Source organism: Cupressus sempervirens, chromosome 3, assembly GCF_028749045.1.
Source record: "Cupressus sempervirens isolate cs-2001-9-10 chromosome 3, ASM2874904v1, whole genome shotgun sequence".
NCBI classification, from domain to species: domain Eukaryota; kingdom Viridiplantae; phylum Streptophyta; class Pinopsida; order Cupressales; family Cupressaceae; genus Cupressus; species Cupressus sempervirens.
The window spans coordinates 289,952,463-289,973,581 of NC_143120.1; positions in this window are offsets into that span (position 1 = coordinate 289,952,463).

The following is a 21,119-nucleotide window of genomic DNA, read 5'->3' on the forward strand; positions in this document are numbered from 1 at the left end:
TGACTCTACCATGTCGTGAAACTTATGCCTTAGTCTTACTCTCCCACCAGGTTAAAGCTATACCTCCTAACCAAAGAGTAGCTAATTCAATCCTATAAACATCATCTAATACGTTTTGGACTCTACAGTAGACTTCTACTTGTTGAATCCAATCATCCAATTTTTCAGCATTAAGTTCACCACAATACTTAGGCAAGTCAAATTTTACATCCAGTTTGATCTTAGGCTTATATCCACCCTTAAATGGATTAGAAGAAGTAGAATGAGGAGAAGATGGAGAAGAAGGAGAAGAGGGAGGAGAAGAAGAAGAAGGTGGATCTGGTTTCTTGTCACCATCTCCATGATGTTTCCCTTTATTGTCTTCACATTCTTTCCGCTCTTGTCTTTCTTGAAAAAGTATGTCCACCTTAGCCTTCATCTTGAGGAATGCTCTTCGAAATTCTTGCTCATTGATCTCATTAGGAACCTCCATTCCAGAAATAGACATCCTCAAAAATGTTCTTCACTTCCCGATCTTAGGATTAAATTCTTCAAGCTTGCCTTCGCCCTTCTGAATCCTGGATCTTGTTAGCATTCAAGACAACAACTGCAATAATAGTCAACTGGGCTCTAATACCACTTGATCTGATTGACGGATCAAGACTAATCGCAGTATTAAATGTTTAAATAAAATCAAATTAGCAGAAGTCTTAATACATTTATACATAAATGAAATTATGCATCAAAACTTAAGAATTTAAGGTGAAATAAATAGAATTGAGAGAGAAGATAAAGAGTGCAAACAATGATTTTGGAGTTTTCCACAAATGTGACTACGTCTCCAAGTCGGCTCCAATAGAGTATGACTGATCCGATTAATCTCCAAAAATCAATTACAATTATGCACCAAGACCATTTCTTCTAGCACTTCGACAGCATAACAATTCTTTGAAGTACAAAAATGGCTCCAAAAAACTCCCTATTCCTTTAAAACTTCACCACCTGGACTTGAAAATTTCCCATAGACTTACAAGGTAATTCTCCAAGATTAATTCCCACAAGAATTCCTTCTTCAAAGTCTAATTGAATAATAATGCCCTTACCAAAGGACTACACCCCTTTTTATACATGATTTTATCCAAAAATGGCTTAAAACCATATAACCATCACCATAATTACATAGCCCAATTTGAAATAACAAAATAGCCCCCTTAACTCCATCATAACAAATTTTATAAAAAAATATCCCTTAAGAATTTGGAGTAATTGTTTCCACATATTACATTAAAAGCTTGTTTTTTTATAAAAATAAACCTTATTATAACAAACCACTCGGCTCAATATTCTTTTAACCATTCAACTCCCCATAGCAATCTTTCAACCGTTATACTCTTACTAATTACCATGTATACTTAACCCAAAATTTGCGTGGGTGACTTAATGAATGAGCAGATTCTAAGGGATATGGAAAATGTTTGTTGGTTTGGTAGATTGTAAAGGATGTCATTATTAAATAAAATGTTTCCCAGACTAATCTAAAGTCAGACACATTGGTTGTTGGTGAGGTAATGGAATAGTAATAAGGAGGTTTAATGTTCAAACCTCTTTAGCACAAGTCTTTTGTTTTTCTTTTTTTTGAAAAATGCAATCACATAAGCCATGTGGCACTTCTCAATTTGTTGATTACTCAACATGTGTTAGTATGTAATTGAATAAAAATGCTGATAAGTTGCTTAGTCATCTTGTTGATGTCATAACTATTACCTTTTGCCTCCAAAATTCAAATTGTCATAACTTCTTCATATGAGCTCCGTTTTTGATGAAATGAACGCCATTGGAAAGCTTTCATCGGGCTCTTCATTTTGAAATCCATTGTTGACCACTTTTGAGATGGTCTAATTTTACCTCTTATCTGGCCCTCTAGTCTACCTGTTGACTAGAACTTTGACCGAGCGTAACTTGCACAAACGAACTCCTTTTTGCACTGTTCAAGTTGCATTGGAATCAAGATGCTAAGATCTTTTTGATGGTGCAAAAATCTAGAGATTTGAAGACACTTCAATTTTCACTAAAAGTATCTGTTAGATCATAAAAGAAAGAATAAAGTTAATCATATCCCTACTATGGCTTGCATGGAAAACAAAATGGATAGTCAAGTAAATGTAGACATGGAAGCCACCCTGGGTATTATGAGATTGGTCAAAATTTCTACCTATTTGCACAAGGTGGTAAAAATTGGTAACAATAGTTTCTATCAGCTTATTGTTGTAAGAAAAAAAGCATGCAACTACTAGTTATATGCTAATTTTACATAGTAGAATCTACTTGACTTCTAAAACTGTTGTTCTCAAGGTGTGTGATTTTATAAAGTATGATTGACTATCTTGAACCTACAAAACTAGCTTCTAGCTAAGTCAATCATTAGGACCCTCATGATATAGAGAATTTATATAAATATAAATATTTGATAAATGATACTAAATTATACTTTCAATACATTAACACTCCATGTTTATAAACTAAGTAAGAAGGGGTTTCCTTTAGTTTCCCTTATTTATAGCATTTCCAAGTGAGTTAATATGAATCATGTTCCTAATGTTCCTTGTATCATTAATATTTCTCTAGACAATATAGGTCTCCACCATACTACCCAATTATTAGTATTTTTCCATATTAGTGGGGTTTTAATCAATACCTATAAGAGAAAGTTGACTTTAATATGTGCCCTTCATTAGATCATTCATGGTTCACATTTTAATATGTCTTTGTCTTAGGTTCCTATTAAATATGGGCTTTCAATACCATCTATTTTTTTAATGGAGGTTCAACTTTTTTTTGCCTAGCCTCTTTGGTTAAGAACTAAGGACCAAGGGGTATCTATTTTGCCAAATTCTCCTAGGACACGATCTCAACATCATCCCTTTTTAGATGTTAGGGGCCTTGCACTTAGCAAGACTTGATCCCTGGTGGGCTCTTTGAGATCCTTTCAACTTCACCAGTAGACCAAGGGCCCTTTGAGTCTAGATTGTGCCTTAAAAATGAAAAAGCCATTTAGTGACAAAAATATTGTTTATTGGTCGATGCCCAATGTTCACAACTCCCTATCCTATATTAATTCATATTCCATCCCTTACTAGAAATATATGAGGCTTAATATAAAGTATTATTAAATTGAAAATTAATTATTCTATACTTTGGAGACTACTAGATATAGTATTAACAAGTTTTAAACTATTTAATATATGATTTAGTTAAAAATAACATCATTTCTTATATGGAAAAAGTAACTAGAAACTGTATCAATAGAAAAAACTAATTAAAAGCCCGATTTAGTAAATTGAATTTTACACATTAAATTGTCTCAATTAAATTTTTTTACCATGATTATGTAGTAAACCTGAATAAGCCTAAACTAGAGACATGAAGTCTCCATCCTGAAAGATCTAGTGATAAACCCATATTTGTATAGTAAGGATGGAATTATCCAAAAAAGAAACCGATAAGAGTGCTTATAGTGTTGGGAAAGCATTACCATAGGACCATAACCATATATTCAAGGTAAGATGAGCCAAGCCAAAAACAAAGACCAAAAGTCATATGATTATGAAAATGAGAAAAAGTGACTAGAAACATCCTTCAAGGATGATGAACAATGATAATATCTTCCTTTGAGTTTTCAAAGCCATCGATCTCCCCCATGTGTTCAATGCCAGGCATAGAAAGAGCCACACCCTTCTTCTTGCCCAATCTACTAAAATTTGGCAGAATGAATGATATATTGTTAAACTCCTATAAGTTCAAATTGGGTAATAATTGATAACTTGAGACAGAGATAGCTTCCAAGCCATTCATGGTTAATCTCGCTAATTATATTTCACCAAATATTACACACTAAGGGAAGAATTAAGCTTGGGAAAAATTCAACTTTGACTATTTTACACTTTTAGTATAGAAATTAAGGTTAGTGTGTGATGTTTCAGCCATTCACTCACCACCTCACAAGGAACTACACACTTCTTTCCATTTTAAGCCAAAACATATTGAAGATAGTAGGTTCCTTAACCCATAAGATAAGACAATGGTTAGTATTGGAAAATAGTAGAATACCTATCAATGCATTCATATATTCTTTTAGATATGGTATCTCAAGCCTACAGTTGACATTGAAAACAATATATATAATAATATAGGCCTATTAACCAATAGTTGTCAAAGTTGTTTTCATAAAGGCATACTATATCTCAATGACTAACCTAATCTTTAAGGAGACATGCAATAAATGAGCCAATGGCATTGATGTTGGATTTCCAAGTGTATTCATAATGAAAGTGTTTTTCCCTTAGAACTCTTCTCACAACAAGTTTGCTCATATTGTCTACATCTTTTAGTAACCTATTCTACCTCTTAAACTTAATGGAACCTAGAAAAGGCATGGTCCTTGATTTAGTTGAGTGAATAGGGTAATAGAAGACTCCATATTAGCACAAGAAAGTCCAATAAACAATGACTAGATTATAAATAAGGGAAAGTCAATCGAGAAAAAGCTAGAAGATTCTAGAAATAACTTGTAGGGTGGAGAAGAAAGAGGCATATAAATGATGATAAAATGATTATAGAAATATAGGAGAGGAGTAGGCTAGAGATATAAATCCAACTAAATGAGACATGTGGTGATGTATATGATTAAATGACTATATATAAAGTCTATGGAAGATCAACCAAGAGAAAATAAGTTAGTGATTGGGCCAAAATATTGCCAAACAAGCCACTAAGTATAGAGTCATAAAGGCCTTAATGGAAGGGGAGTTGAATAAATAATTAATTGAATTTAGAGGATAGAAGTTAATTTAACAAGAGCTACATGGCAACATAGTTCCTGCCAAGTGTAAATAGGATGAATTGAGTTAATACAAATTGTGTATTAAATTAGAGGTCTTTGCACTTAAAAAAATCTAAAAGATCAAATTTTATTTAATTTATATAGATTTAGATAATGACATTAGGCATAAATGATATCATGTTTTTTCACCAAATAGGGTGAATCGATTTAATAAAAAATGGGTGTGAAATTAGAACCTTTGCACTTCAAAAATTTAAAAGATCAAATTTTATTTTATTTATATAAATTTAGAGAATGACATTAGGCACAAATGATATCATGTTTTTTTCACCAAATACTGTTTGGAAGAGTCAATCTTAGTAATATTTGTTCATATTTGTGCCCATTTTTTATGGAATTTAGTTCTGCAAAGTTGATGTTTCATGTCAATGATAATAAGGTTGTTGGGATGTTGGTCAATCCATGTGTTATGGTCTGTTAGGTGTTAGATAAATGTACTTTTTCTTTATTATCCATTTTTGTGCCAAAATCAATTTTTTGTTAGATAAATGTACTTTTTCTTTATTATCCCTTTTTGTGTCAAAATCAAATTTTTATTAGATAAGTGACCTTTTCTTTATTATCCATTTTGTGTCAAAATCAATTTTTTGTTTTAAGCTAATGATATTTTCAACCAATATTGGTGGGTAATTTTATGTAAATTGTTTCCAAAGGTGTAAAATATCGACTATTCACGATTTATCTAGCTAAACTTTACAATGTTAAGTAGTCACACAAAAATAGTTAAGTAATCATACACAAATATCAAGGTTTGTGCAATGGATGTTATGACCAATTTTTGGGTAAGTCATGCGTTTTCATCTATATTCAATTGTACATGTGGAGCTAAGAGTTAAAAAAATATTAGAATCTGACAAGTTTCCTTCATCATATCCATGAAATGGATTTTACCATTGACAAGCTTCAGTCCTTGGTTCAGTAATGACTGACTTCAATTGAGGCTCATGTTGATGTTTAGAGTGCTAAAAGCTATACTTTGCGAATGTTCTGTATTGGACTCACAAAGTGGAGGCCCAATCAAGTTAAGTATACATATTATGCATAAACAAGTCAAATTAAACAAGTTACTTTGCAAAGATCAATTACACAAAAACTCTATGTTCTTGTTGACTGTTGAACATAAGTTCTCAATTTATATGCAAGTTATTTGTTTCCCTTATTAGATGACAGGATGATTGTGATATCCCCATTTTGACATATAATAAATAAGTGTTATATATAAAGTAATATTGATAATATTAAAATTATAATAATATTTTATAAGAAATATTATATTATAATCATATAATAATATCATATTATATATATCGCATTATAATAGCAATCTGAAAGTATGAAATGAATGAAACAATAATCTAATATAATTATAAATAAATAATGATATTACGATGATTAAAATATATTTTAATATCGAAATACTATATTAATAAAGTATTATAATATAATAATATATGTAGTTGATATATTATTAAAATAATACATGTTATAATATAATTATTAGTATAATATATCTTATGATATTAATTAATATAACTAAACTTATTAATATAAATATATAATTAATATAATTATATTATTATTAATATAATATAATTATTATTATGAAAGGACGAGACTCTTTGATATATATATAAAGCTATGAAAAGCATATCAGATAGAAAATTATAAAATTCATATGAATTGAAAGGGAAACAAGTAATAGTCTTGAAATGGTACATTACAAGAGGTATTAGAGCATGTTCCCGCCATGTGTGAAAGAAGACATTATTAAAAAAAAAAAAGATAAAGATTATGGCTATCAGTAATAGTGATGTCAAAGTTGAAGAATAGAAAAGAGAGGATATAATTTGTAAGTTCAATCATCTATGGTGAATCAAATTATAGAGATGAATCATGGAGTTTTTGATATTATACAAGAGAAAAGTTACACAATTAAATGGCAAAAACACAAATATTAATTATAATGTCATAGGAATTATCTGGAATCATGCCATAGTCAGAAACAATGATAAATTTGTAGTCCAGTCAACGATAGAGTAATTATTCATCCACATCAAATGAAGGGAGGCATTTGGAGCAGACTCTATGAAACCATTATGATATTGAATCTCATAGTGACAATATCAATGAAAAAAAGAAAACAAAGATAGTAAGAATCAATGTAGATAATTAGGGATTCCTAAAAATAATTAGAGGCCTTCTAATGGTAGAGATAGGCCAATTTAGATATGAGAGAATAGTGAGAAATAGTTAGCAGATTAAGACTCTACCTCCTAAAAACATAAAAGGAAAAAACATATTTTAAGGAGAACATACTGCACCCGATCCATAAACATTAAACATTTTAGAAATAGTTCATCTAACATTCAATTTACTAGAGAAAATTTATAAATGCTCAAGTCCATAGTAATAGAGTTGTAAGAAAGAAACACATCAAAGGTATGCAAAAATAAAAGACATAACGATTGGAAGTAAATAAACTTATCAACAAATAAGGATGAAGAGAATCAATAGAGGTATGAGCCAACATTGAAGTAGAAATTATCAAACCATATCTATAGAATACAAAAATAAGGAGTGATTTATCGTGAAGGAGGCATAAGAGATGAATTAATTTGCAATGTATATTTGCAAGAAACAATGGAATATTTGCTGACCAAAACATGGAGAAAGTAAAATGATAATAGGAGACTGATTACATAGATACTCATCAAAGTAGTATGCAATTATAATGAGAGGAAATCCTTACGTATAAAGAAGGAGTAAAAGAAGTGTTAAGGAGGAATAAAAAGTTTTAAGGAGATATATGGATATGTTTATGTGTAAACCCATTTCCATCAAAATACAAGCATCATGGGTAACTGCCATTAAAGATTGAATAAGAAAATAAATATATATGCTACCAACTCTAAGAAGGTCAACCAGAAAAACAAATCTTAAGAGGGCCAAATATGAAGCAACTTTAAATTCTGAAATTATAGGGAGTCCATTATGTGAGGTATGTGATTTTCAAAAGTAATATGTTTTATTAAATAAGAAAGCAAACTTTTCAACTAAGATATTTATCATGTTATTTTCCTTCCACATTATTCATAAAATTATATTTATAGAAGATATTATTATAAAGATTATAAGATATAAGTATAATGCTATGTAAAATTCTAACATAGATTGTAAATGATATTTTATTATTGACTTGAATATAGATATAAACTATTTTATATTTAATATATTTGTGACATTATAAGAATATGGTATTTAACATTTTTTGATATTATTAATATTGGAATTTGAGAACGATTATGAGTAGCCCTAAGCATGGAAACTAAATTAGTATTATTCAGCTAGTATTAGTGAAATTTCAACTAGTGATAACACTATGTGCATTTATACTTTTATTACATTAAATCATCATCCTCCAAGATAAGATAAGGCTAATAGTGGAATGGGTTGGGTGACACCATTCATAGGTACTAGGTAAGGCCTGCGGTGAGATGGGTATTGGGCTACATCATCCAAGGGTACTAGGTAAGGCCTATAGTGGAGTGAATACCTTGGGGTACATCATACAAAGGTACTATCTTGGAGATGATGATCGGAGAGAGATAAATATAATTAGGGAGAATGGTGAGACCCATGATTGGGTAACATGACACCATATTATAGTTTATCCTCCCATACTCAGGAAATGATGAGTTAATATTACAATGAATTATACCTTTTGACAAGTCACTGTAAGATCATATTTCTCTAAATTGAGACTATAAATACCTTGCCAAGGAATTAACATAAGGAAATCTTAAAAGGGACAATTTATATATAAATGTGTACTAATGATTTTGTTGTTGCTAGTTCACAGTCAATGAATTGCATAACATGTGTATTGTGTGTTTACATTGTGTCTTCATCGATCTACATTGTGTATGCTTCATGTCTTCATCTCTCTACATCGTGTCTTCATCTGTCTGCATCTGTGTACATCATGTATGCTTCGTGTCTTCATTTTTCTACATTGTGGCTTCTTCATGTTCTCGTTCATAAAAAGATGTATATCTCATAAATCTTTTAGGCCTTTTGTAAGGAAATATGTTTTGTATCTATGAAGGAGCATATGTATGAATGATTTTGCTTGAGGACAAGCAAATTCAAGAGGGGAGGATTGTGATATCCCCATTTTGACATATAATAAATAAGTATTATATATAAAGTAATATTGATAATATTATATTATAATCATATAATTATGAATAAATAATGATATTAAGATGATTAAAATATATTTTAATATAGAAATACTATATAAATAAAGTATTATAATATAGTAATATATGTAGTTGACATATTATTAAAATAATACATATTATAATATAATTATTAGTATAACATATCTTATGAGATTAATTAATATAACTAAACTTATTAATATAAGTATATAATTAATAGAAGTATATTATTATTATGAAAGGATGTGACTCTCTCTCTCTCTCTCTCTCTCTCTCTCTCTCTCTCTCTCTCTCTCTCTCTCTATATATATATATATATATATATATATATATATATATATATATATATATATATATATATATATATATATATATATATATATGAAGAAATGAAAAGCATATCAGATAGAAAATTATAAAACTCACACGAATTGAAAGGGAAACAAATATAGTCTTGAAATGAGACATTAAAATGATGAGAGAAATAAAGATAAGTGAAGCCACATCATGTGATTTGATAGAGCTTGCAAAAATTTTTATACCACAATTAATTGGTAAGGAAATTTAAAATGTACTTTGTCCAATTACCCTCTGCAAAATATAATTTTTGTGATGTAGAGCCTAATCAAACTTGGAAGTTTATTCAACATGGTTTTCTTCCCATATTATTTCTATGAGGGTTTGGGGGCAGCACCCCCAAGATGAGGTCAAGGGGTCGACTGCTATTTTTCCTATTGGACAACTTATTCTAGCCCTAATCTTGTAAGTAGTAAAAGCTTGTAAAAGAAGGCTTAGGGTTAGGGATTTCATAATGTAATGGTGATATTTTAGCTTCTTGCAATGGTATTGAGCTAGAAGGGATTGTGGATTGTAATCACTGGATAATAATAATATTGGACTTGTTTTTGGTGGATGTAGCCCAGGGATTGGGTGAACCATGTTAATTCTTGGTGTCTTGTATTCTCTTTTATGTGATCTACTATTTTCTAGTATTGGTTATATTTGCATGTAACTACTATTTCTATCTAAGTTTTATCCTAACAAGAGGTATCAGAGCCAAATGATCATCATCTTTTTTTAGCTAGACCATCATTTTTTTTTAGTGATCCTCAGGGTTGAGTGGGAGCGATGGTAGATGAGGGTAAGTTAAAGGTGGAGAAGTTTAATGGGCAAAACTTTCATTTATGGAAGATGCAAATGGAGGACTATCTTTATTGGAAGGACTTATCGAAGCCATTGGAAGGAAAATCCAAGAAATAGGGAACTATGATAGATGAGGACAAGGAAATTTTAGATAGAAAGACACTTGGAAGCATTCAATTATGCTTGGTAGCATCAGTGACATTTAATATTACAAAAGCAAAGAAGACGAAAGAGTTGATGCAAATCCTAGCAAAACTATATGAAAAGCCCTCCACTTCAAACAAGGTATTTCTTATGAAGCATTTATTTAATATGAAGGATGATAGAAGGTGGATTTTTTATAGATCATTTAAATGAGTTTAATATTATTACTAGTTAGTTATCTTCTATGGGTATCAATTTTGATGAAGAAATTAGGGCTCTCTTGATTCTGTGGTCTTTGCCTGAAAGCTAGAATGGCTTGGTAATGGCTGTGAGTAATTCTGTTTCTGGGTCTAATACCCTAAAATTTGATAATTTGATTGATGTTATTCTGAGTGAAGAAACTCATAGGAAAACCTCAAGTGGATCTACATTAGGAAGTTCTTTGAATTTACAAAGTAGAGGTAGAACGACTGAGAGAGGAAATAATTCTAGAAATTGTGGGAAATCAAGAGGAAAGTCAAAGGGAAAGAGGTCTTAATCCAAAGGCCCAAGAGATTGCTAGTATTGTGGGAAACTAGGGCATAAGACAAAAGATTTTTGGACTTGAAAGAACGATGAAGGAGATAAACTAGAAGGGAACATAAAGCCAAATGTGGTAAGTAATAAATCTAAAGAGGATGCTTTGCTTTTTTCTTTAGAAAGTATTGATGATTCATGGGTTTTAGATTCTAGTGCTTAATTTCATGCCACACCTCATAAAGGTTATTTTATTGATTATGTCCAAGGGGATTTTGGGCTTGTTTATTTGGGGGATAATGAACCCTATTAGATTGTTAGAAAGGGAAAAGTTAAGATTAAGTTACAGAATGAGAATCATTGGCTACTACATGAGGTAAGACATGTTCCAAGGTTGAGTAATAATTTAATTTTAGTAGGGCAACTCAATGATGAGGGTTGTTTAGTTACTTTTAATGATAAAATTTAGAAGGTATCAAATTGTTCCCTTATAGTTGCAAAAGGTGTGAAATTAGGACCTTATATCTTTGTATAGGACATATTGTACCTTCTACTTTGATTGTTTCAGAGAAAAATGAATGTCTAGGAACAATTGCTATAGTTGAGTAGGGAGAACAAATAGTTGCTATAGATTCTAATACAATACTATGGCACCACAAACATAGGCACATGAGTGAGAAAGGTATGAAAGTGCTTCATTCAAAGAAAATTTTACTATGTCTAAAATGTGTTAATATGGATTTCTATGAAAGTTGTGTGTATGAAAAATAAAAGAGAGTGAGTTTTGTGAAGACTGGGAAGGAAAAGAAAAGTGAAAGATTAGAGCTCATGCATACAGATCTGTATGGGGACCAACTCTATTATCTTCCCTTGGTGTCTCTCATTATTATGTTACATTTATTGATGATGCAACTAGAAAAGTATGGGTTTATTTCCTTAGAAAGAAATTATATGTATCTCAAACTTTTAAGAAATGAAAATGCTTAGTTGAAAATGAGACTGGTAAAAAATTAAAATGTCTCAGATCGATTAATGGTGGTGAGTATTGTAGTCATGAATTTGAATATTGTTACTCCACTAATGGTATTCCTAGATAGAAAACTATTCCAAGGACTCCACAAGAAAATGGAGTGGCTGAATGTATGAACAAGACTATAATGGAGCATGCAAGAAGCATGAGGTTGCATGCAGGGTTACCCTTAAAAATGTGGGTGGATGTTATCAATACTATTGTATATTTGATTAATAGAGGTCCCTCTACTCCTTTGGGCTATGGTATTCCAGAGGAAGCATAGACTGGTAAGAAGGTGAGTTATTGTTTTCTCAGAACCTTTGGTTGTGAATAATTTGTTCATATAGATTCTAAAAATAGAACCAAGTTGGAAGCTAAGTCAAAGAAATATGTATTTGTTGGATATGGAATTAATGAATTTGGTTATAGGCTTTGGGATTTTGAAAATCATACAATTATAAGAAGCATGAATGTTATATTCAATGAGAAAGTGTTGTACAAAGATCTGTTGCATCAACATAAAAAGAAAGAAGATGATTATATAGTGGTGGATGATAGTCCAAAAGATGATGTTCTAGAAATTCCTCATGATGTGCAACAATCACAACAACAAATACCACACACACCAGTGAATGTTAGATGGTCAACAAGGCTAAGTAGACCTCCATAAATATTTTCTCCTTCTTTTTACTCTATTTTACTAATAGATGTTGGTGAACCTAACTAAATGTTATGATGAAGCTATGTAGGTGGATGATAAGATTCAATGGGAGTCTGCAATGAAAGACGAAATGGACTCTTTGCTGAAAAATAAAACATGGGATTTATGCAAGTTGCCTACAGATAAAAGGGATTTAAAGAATAAATGGGTTTACAAGTTAAAAGAAGAGGATGGAGGTAAGAAACAATTTAAAGCCAGGTTAGTGGTAAAAGGATTTGCACAGAAAAAGGGCATTGATTTTGATGAGATATTTTCTCCTGTTGTTAAAATGACTTCTATTTGCACTATTTTAAGTATCGTGGCTACTAAAGATTTTCATTTGGAGAAGCTTGATTTTAAAATAACCTTTCTTCATGGTGATTTGGATGAAAAGATCTATATGGCACAACCACAGGGATTTGAGGTCCAAGGTAAGGAGAACTTAGTGTGCAAATTGCAGAAAAGTTTATATGGCTTGAAGTAAGCACCTCAGCAATGGTATCTTAAATTTGACAATTTTATGTATGAGCATGGATATGGTAGGTGTCATTTAGATCATTGTGTTTATTTTAAGAGGTTGGATGATAGCAGATACATTATTTTATGTTTATATTTTGATGATATGCTTGTAGCTAGGTCTAACATGAATCATATTAAGGGGTTAAAAGAATAGTTAGCACATGCATTTTCTATGAAGGATTTGGGGGCCACAAAAAAAAAAATCCTTGGTATGAATATTTGTAGAGATAGGAAGAATAGGAAACTGATATTACCTTAGGCTGATTATATTGTAAAAGTGTTGCAACATTTCTCTATGGAGAATGCTAAAGCTGTTATCACACCTTTACCTGGTCATTTGAAGTTGACCAAGAATATGTGTCCAAAGACACAAGAAGAGGAGGATAAGATGTCCAAGGTACTTTATGCTTTAGCTGTAGGAAGCTTGATTTATGTTATGGTAAGTACAAGGCCATATATTGCACATGCAGTGGGAGTCTATAGCAGGTATACGAGTCATCTTGGAATTGAGCATTAGAATGTAGTTAAATAGATTCTTAGATATTTGAAAGAAACATCCAGTAAGTGTCTACATTTTGGGCGCTCCACTACTAATTTACAAGGATATGTTGACTCATATTTGGCAGGGGATATTGATACCAAATGAAGTACTATAGGTTATGCATTTACTATTGGTGGAGCAATAATGAGCTGGGTTTCTCTGTTACAAAAGGTTAATACTTTATCCACTATAGAGGTAGAGTATGTTGCTACTACAAAGGTAGCTAAGGAGATGATATGGCTTCAGTTATTCATGGAAGAATTGAGAAACCCATAGAGGGATAATTATTTGTTTGCTAACAACCAGAGTGCCATTCATCTTGCAAAAAATTCAACTCTTCATTCAAAGACAAAACACATATAGTTGTGGTACCATTTCATTCGGTCAATTTTGGATGATGGATAGTTAAAGATAAAGAAGATACATACAAATAATGATTTAGTAGATATGTTTACAAAGGTAGTGACAGGGGAGAAGCTCAACTCCTCTTCAATTTTGAGTAGTCTTCTTGACTGAATATAATAACAGAACAACAGAGTCCAAGGTGGTTTGATATATTCTAGTGGGAGCTATAGGTTTAATAGTGCTATAATTAGTCTCCAAGTGGGAGATTATTATTGTGGAGTCTAATTGGTCTCCAAGTGGAAAATTTCTGTGATGTGGAGCCTAATTAGACTTGAAGGTTTATTTGGCACGGTTTTCTCCTCATATTATTTCTATAGGGGTTTTGGGGTAGTGCCCCCAAGATGAGGTCAAGGGGCAACACCCCTATAGTGTCTTGGGGTAGTACCCCAAGTGTGATCCCTATTGCACTACAAGGTGGGGTCAAGGGGAAATGCCCCTATGAGGGTTTTCAGGGGTAGCACCCTTGAAGCCAAAAATGCCCTTATATTCTAAGAGGTGTTGGCTGCTATTTTTCCTATTGGATGACTTATTCTAGCCCTAAATTTGTAAGTGGTAAAATCTTGTAAAAAAAGGCTTAGGGTTAGGGATTTTAGAATGTAATGGTGATACTATAGCTTCTTGTGGCAGTATCAAGCTATAAGGGAGTGTGGATTGTAATCACTGGATAATAATAATATTGGACTTGTAGTTGGTGGACATAGCCCAAGGATCGGGTGAACCACATTAAATCTTGGTGCCTTGTGTTCTCTTTTACATGATCTACTATTTTTTGGTATTGGTTATATTTGCACATAATTTTCATTTCTATATAAGGTTAATCCTAACAATAATCATCAAAAAAGTCAAACTATGCAAAATATAATCATTAGAAAAGTCAAAATGTTGAAAACCCCAAATTTGACTTGAGAAATCTTATTTAGTTAATTTTTCTTTCAGCTACCTTTCATGTATTTTATTTGAGGCTTATTCATTTCATGTCATCTTCATTTATGAAATTTCTACAAGTACATGGAAATATTCATTTATGAGGTGGTTGTTATCAAGGTTAATTGGTGCATAGATATAAGTTTATGATAATCACATTGGCTTATTTAACTAGGGAGTTGGATATCCTAGTAGAAGAGTTGAGGTCATTGATATTTGATTAGATAAGTATCTTTTTGTTAAATATGTATTGTTAGTAAAAAAAAATCTATAAGAAATGGAAGGGATATTTCTATTTCTATTCCAATTAATTGTTATTGTAATCCTCATCTAGCTTTTGAGAAGGCTTAGGCAGGAGAGTTTGAATGTTTGAATGATTTTCTAAGATGGGATAAATTTTTCTCTCCCTAATATATGTTTTTAGGCTTGAACTATTGATGTTTTAGTTGAATATGGGGGATATAGATTGTATTTAATTATGAGAGTTCATAAACTAAAATTGGTTTAGACCTTAAGCTGTAATTTTCCACTTTTATCATTTTTCATTGTAGATGTCAAAACTTTGTGAGAATTGTCTTGTTGGGGAAAAAGTGTAAAGCATGATTCCAACTCTTCCATTTTTAAGGACTTGTGTTAAATAATTTTTCTCTAGGCTTGATGTCATAGGACATAGAAATTATGGAAGTTTTAGTAATTCTAACAAAATTCATTGATGACATGTGAAGTCTCTGTTTTGGGTAAATGGTGCATTATTTATTGAATAATGAGATACATGAGAGGCAAATAGTGTTACCATTATCTAGAATGAAATTGCAAAATCATGATAGTAATTTAGACTAGTAGAGGCTCTAGAATGAAATTGCAAAATCATGACAATAATTTAGACTAGTACAGGCAAGCCCAAATGTTTGGAGGAAAGGGGGAACATTTGCAGTAACCTTATTTAGTACATTCTATCATAAAATTTCCTAAAATAAAAGTGGGTTTAAGTTCGCATAGGTAAATATTATAAATGGAAAAGCATACAATAAAAAAAATATTAAATGTAATCTACTACCAATAGTTTTCCCAAAAGAATAATGACCAAGGTATTTTTAGCTAAATAAATTGAATCCTTTGCACAAAGAATATTAAGTGAAATTTATTAAACAAATTTAGGAGAGTTGGAGTTGTTGATATTTGATTAGATAAGTATCTTTTTGTTAAATATGTATTGCCAGTAATAACAATCTATAAGAAATGGAAGGGATATTTCTATTGGTAGTCCAATTAATTGTTATTGTAATCCTCATCTGGCTTTTGAGAAGGCTTGGGTAGGAGAGTTTGAATGTTTGAATGATTTTCTAAGACGAGATAAATCTTTATCTCCCTAATATATGTTCTTAGGCTTGAACTATTGATGTTTTAGTTGAATATGGGGGATATAGGCTGTATTTAATTATGAGAGTTTATAAACTAAATTTGGTTTAGTTATTTCTTACATGTATTGCTCTTATAGATTTTAAGCTATAATTTTCCACTTTTATCATTTTTCGTTGTAGTTGTCAAAACTTTGTGAGAATTGTCTTGTTGGAGAAAAAGTGTAAAGCATGATTCTGACTCTTCTATTTTTAAGGACTTGTGTTAAATAATTTTTCTCTTGATTTCATAAGACACATAAATTGTGGAAGTTTTGGTATTTCTAAGAAAATCCACCGATGACATGTGAAGTCTTTGTTTCGGGTAAATGGTGCATTATTTATTGAATAATGATATACATAAGAGTCAAATAGTGTTACCATTATCTAGAATGAAATTGCAAAGTCACGATAGTAATGTAGACTAGTACAAGTAGGCCCAAATGTTTGGAGGAAAGGGGGAACATTTACAATAGTCTTGTTTAGTATATTCTGTCACAAATTCTTCTATAAATAAAAGTGGCTTTAAGTTTGCACAAGTAAATATTATAAATGGAAAAGCATACAATAAAAATATATTAGATGTAATCTGCTACTAATAGTTTTCCCAAAAGAGAGTCATGACCAAGATATTTTTAGCTAAATAAATTGAATCCTTTGCACAAAGAATATTAAGTAAAATTTATTAAAGAAATTGATAAAAAATAAATTAAAGCCATATTTGTAATCTACATTGTCACTTGTAAAGTCAAAAATTCAGCAGGAATATGGCAATTTACTTCTTTTCCAATACACACACTGGGCTATGATTTTGGAGCCATGTTTTTCCACATTCTCCACCTTGGCATTTCTTTCTACTTGAATCAACAACCTATGTACTTATTATTTATAAAATCCACAACCACCAATTTTGTCTTCCAAATGTTAATTATGTAAGCCAAATACAACATTCACATAGGCCCATTTACAAAATAAATGGTTATTTCTCCCATTCCTTCACAGTTTTGGAGAATTGTGTAAGTTGTTGGACCTAAAAACCCAAGATGTCGAGGTATGAAGTATGTGAACCATTTGAAAAAAATTATTATATCAAGTGATCTCAATTAATGAAATGATTGTAGGATATACAAATGTAAAATTTGTAGAGAAAGGCGTAAGAGCTAAAAGAAAATTCTAGATAGTTCTTTCCAAGAAATTTTAAAAAAACATGCCCATAAGTTATCTATGACATTGATCAAATGGCCATAATGGAATAGAGCTTGAATAGGAATTTTGCATTTTTCTCTATTATACATTCTCACAAGATTTATTAAAATAACATTAATAATAAACAAAGTGAAGTAGAAGAATAATTGGAATTGAGAGAGCATTTACAGATATCTAGTCTTGTCTATAATGACATGTTTTCCTTTCAACAACCTCACACAAAAACCCTAGATTCATAGGAGAAGTCAAGTCACAAATTCTAAAATAATGAAAATAAAGCAATCGATTCAATTTTATAAATTCAACACTGTCCACAATGAAATGACACATGGAGGCACAGAGCTAAACTTGATGGATGTGTACATGATGCCTTGAAATTTTTCAAGCTATGATCTCTATAGTCTCCCGAGCCTCGGTGAAGAGGACTGTAGATAAATAAGTGTATTTTTAACAAGTTTAATCCTTGAACAACTACTTGATGAAAATGAGATACAAATTTAAAAATTTCAATGTATTCTATTAATTTATTATAGATAAATACCCTGTCACAAAAATAAATGAATGCAGCCTACACAACTCAATAGATGGTTCAACACATGGCTCACATGCATGGAAAAAAAATGCAAACTCTCCAACAGGTATTTGCAAAAATGCAAGCATCAATGCCTTTACTTTGATAAGCTCCTTTTTTAGCATAGAAATTTGAACAAGCCTCCAAATTGGCCAAAACACACGTGACAATGTTCATATGATAGAGAGAACTGATAAAAATTGATCATCTTTTTAGAGATAGATATCACATAAATATAACAGCAAAAAAAAAAGGAAATGTTATTGGTTGTCAAAGAAAACATAAATCAGGATTTAAGTTTTACCCTCGACAATAGTTCTCTTCCTTGGTAGGAACTAATAAGTGTTATAAATAAATGGTTTCTTTATTATCCTGTATTAATCATGATCTAAGAGGAGAATTATATTGTTCATATAACTTAAGAATTTTTTTGGATGTTATGTACTAAGTTTGAAATGTATTGAGTGGTAGATAAACTATTGGACATGTAGAGTGAATACATTGGTATCCCTAGGTGAAAGAGTTTCTGATGTTAATCAAGAAGTGATTGATTACCAAAATTTATGTTTCAAACATGACGTTGAGATTATTAACTACTAATCTTTATTGTTATTAAGGTATTAGGTGTTATCATCTAACTGCCAAAAGATAGTCTATGTCATGGAAACATTAATGCTTACTAGTCCTCAATAAGCACATAAGAGTGATGGTATATGTTGTGATCCATGGCCATCAATATAAAGATAACTATGCAAGTTAAATGTGGGCTTATATTATCTTTGTAGGATGGCTAGGGTCTTTAGAAAAAACCAAATATTAATGATAAATTAAAACATCGTACTCCTTTATTCCTCAACTGGTGAGTTGAAAAAAGATATTAGAGAAACTACTTAAGAATATATTAAGATGAGCCTTTTATATTCAAGGGAAAAGGTGGGGTTGGGGGGGGGGGGGGTATCTAATAAAGATAGAATGACCAATCCTCTAAAAAATACAAGCACTACTGATGATACTATGCTTTAATAATCTAAAGTATATATCCTTAGTTATTACAATCTACCTACAAGATACCAATAATAAAACTTATGTCTAATATATAGGTTACTGGAATATTCTAGTCTAATATAATCTATTATATATCATAAGCCTTGTTTCCATGATTATGGTATTTTAGGTGGTCTAGGTGATACCCATGTTCTATCCCCCACTTGTGTTTTCCACTCAATATATAGGAATCATCGTATTAGATGTCCATTAGGAAATGATCTCTTCCTTGCCTATCTCTATGCATGATATGTATCTCAACATTATAGAAACATCTCACTTGGAAATTATATTCATAATATCCTCATTTAATTCTATCCATTACTCCTAGTTCATGTCAATGATACTGTGCAAATGTCACCTTTGACAATATTACATGCATGTGAACAACCTATTGCAATGTCGACAATACAAAGTGCACAATCATACTTTTTTGGCAAAACATATTGGTATGTAGATCTCTCTTTTTCTCTATATTTTGTTATGTATTTATTTCTATTTAAATATTCTTTCTTGGGGGAATTTTATAATGCATTCATTTTTTGTAGTGGGAGATGCAACACATGAAGGAGGTGGAGAGGAAACTCTTAGATGTTCTTGTATTGTTTGTATAGATCTAGATTACTTCACCTTTACATTATACCTACCCTCTTCCAACATCATGTCACCATCATCTTTCCTTTCAAGATATTTCTCTTCCACCATTTCTCTTCATCATGGATCATATCAACTCTGATGTCATCTTCAAGTTTTATCACATTCTTCAACTTGACTTATAGCATATCCTTCATGCTAGTCACCTATTCCCTATCCTAGACAAATGTTATGTCCAAGTAAAAATAAATTGGATGTAAATTTATAATGTGATTTGAGAATAGAAAATAGAGTATTTACATCATATCTGACAAAGAGTACAAAATCTACCAATATTCAAGTTGAAAATGAACATCTAGTAAAAATGGACATTAGTGATACTTTAACTGAGTAAAGTAGGACATAATGTCTAAGGCATTTTTTTATTTAGGAATAAATATTTTGAATGTTTTGAATAGAAGGTGTGATTCTAGGCAAGATACTACATGTTTTGAATAGAAGGTGTGATTTTGGGCAAGAGACTACTCATAAGTTGACTCCTTATTTTTGTATGCCACCCTCATCGACATTAGTTGACTCCATTGTACAAGGAAATGATGGATGTTTAGAAAAAACTTGATGTGCTAGTCCGTCCAAAGAGATTCATCTAGTATCATTATCCTTAAGAAGCCTTTTCCCATTAGTTAGTCCCTCAACAAACTATTAAAATATTGTGAATCATTTAGGACTTCGAAAGAAGTGTTGGTACATCTCTTTTTTTAAAATTTTAACTTTGTATATTTGAAAATAGTCACTTATAATTCCAAAAGCTAGATTCATTATGCGTGCCATATAGTAAATGCCAAAAATGTAAGACACGAGATTTATTTAACATTATAACAAGACCATCCTTGTGGCCTTGCACTATTGAAGCTCCATTTTCTCCAACACACACCAACTTTTGGGAAATCATCATGTCATCTATGCCTCCATGTTCAACTAGAGAACTTCTTGCTAGTTCAAATATTTTTTCCATTGTCCTTCATTTTAACAATAGTTAGTAGATTAGGTTGGTGAAAAAAATTGTGTATAGTATAGACATGCATGCATACCCAAGAAGTATTGTTTATTCTTGTCACCTTATCTAAAGATAATGCAATACAATTTGCTCTTTAATTTTTTCCTTAATATTTTCATTTTCAACCTCATCATGACAACTTTCCAAGTCCTATTTTTTATTACTGACTAGTGACTCCTTGGATAATAATGAACTTTTAGAAAGTGTAATAAAGCACTCAATGATGGGTAGTCTGTCATGGAAC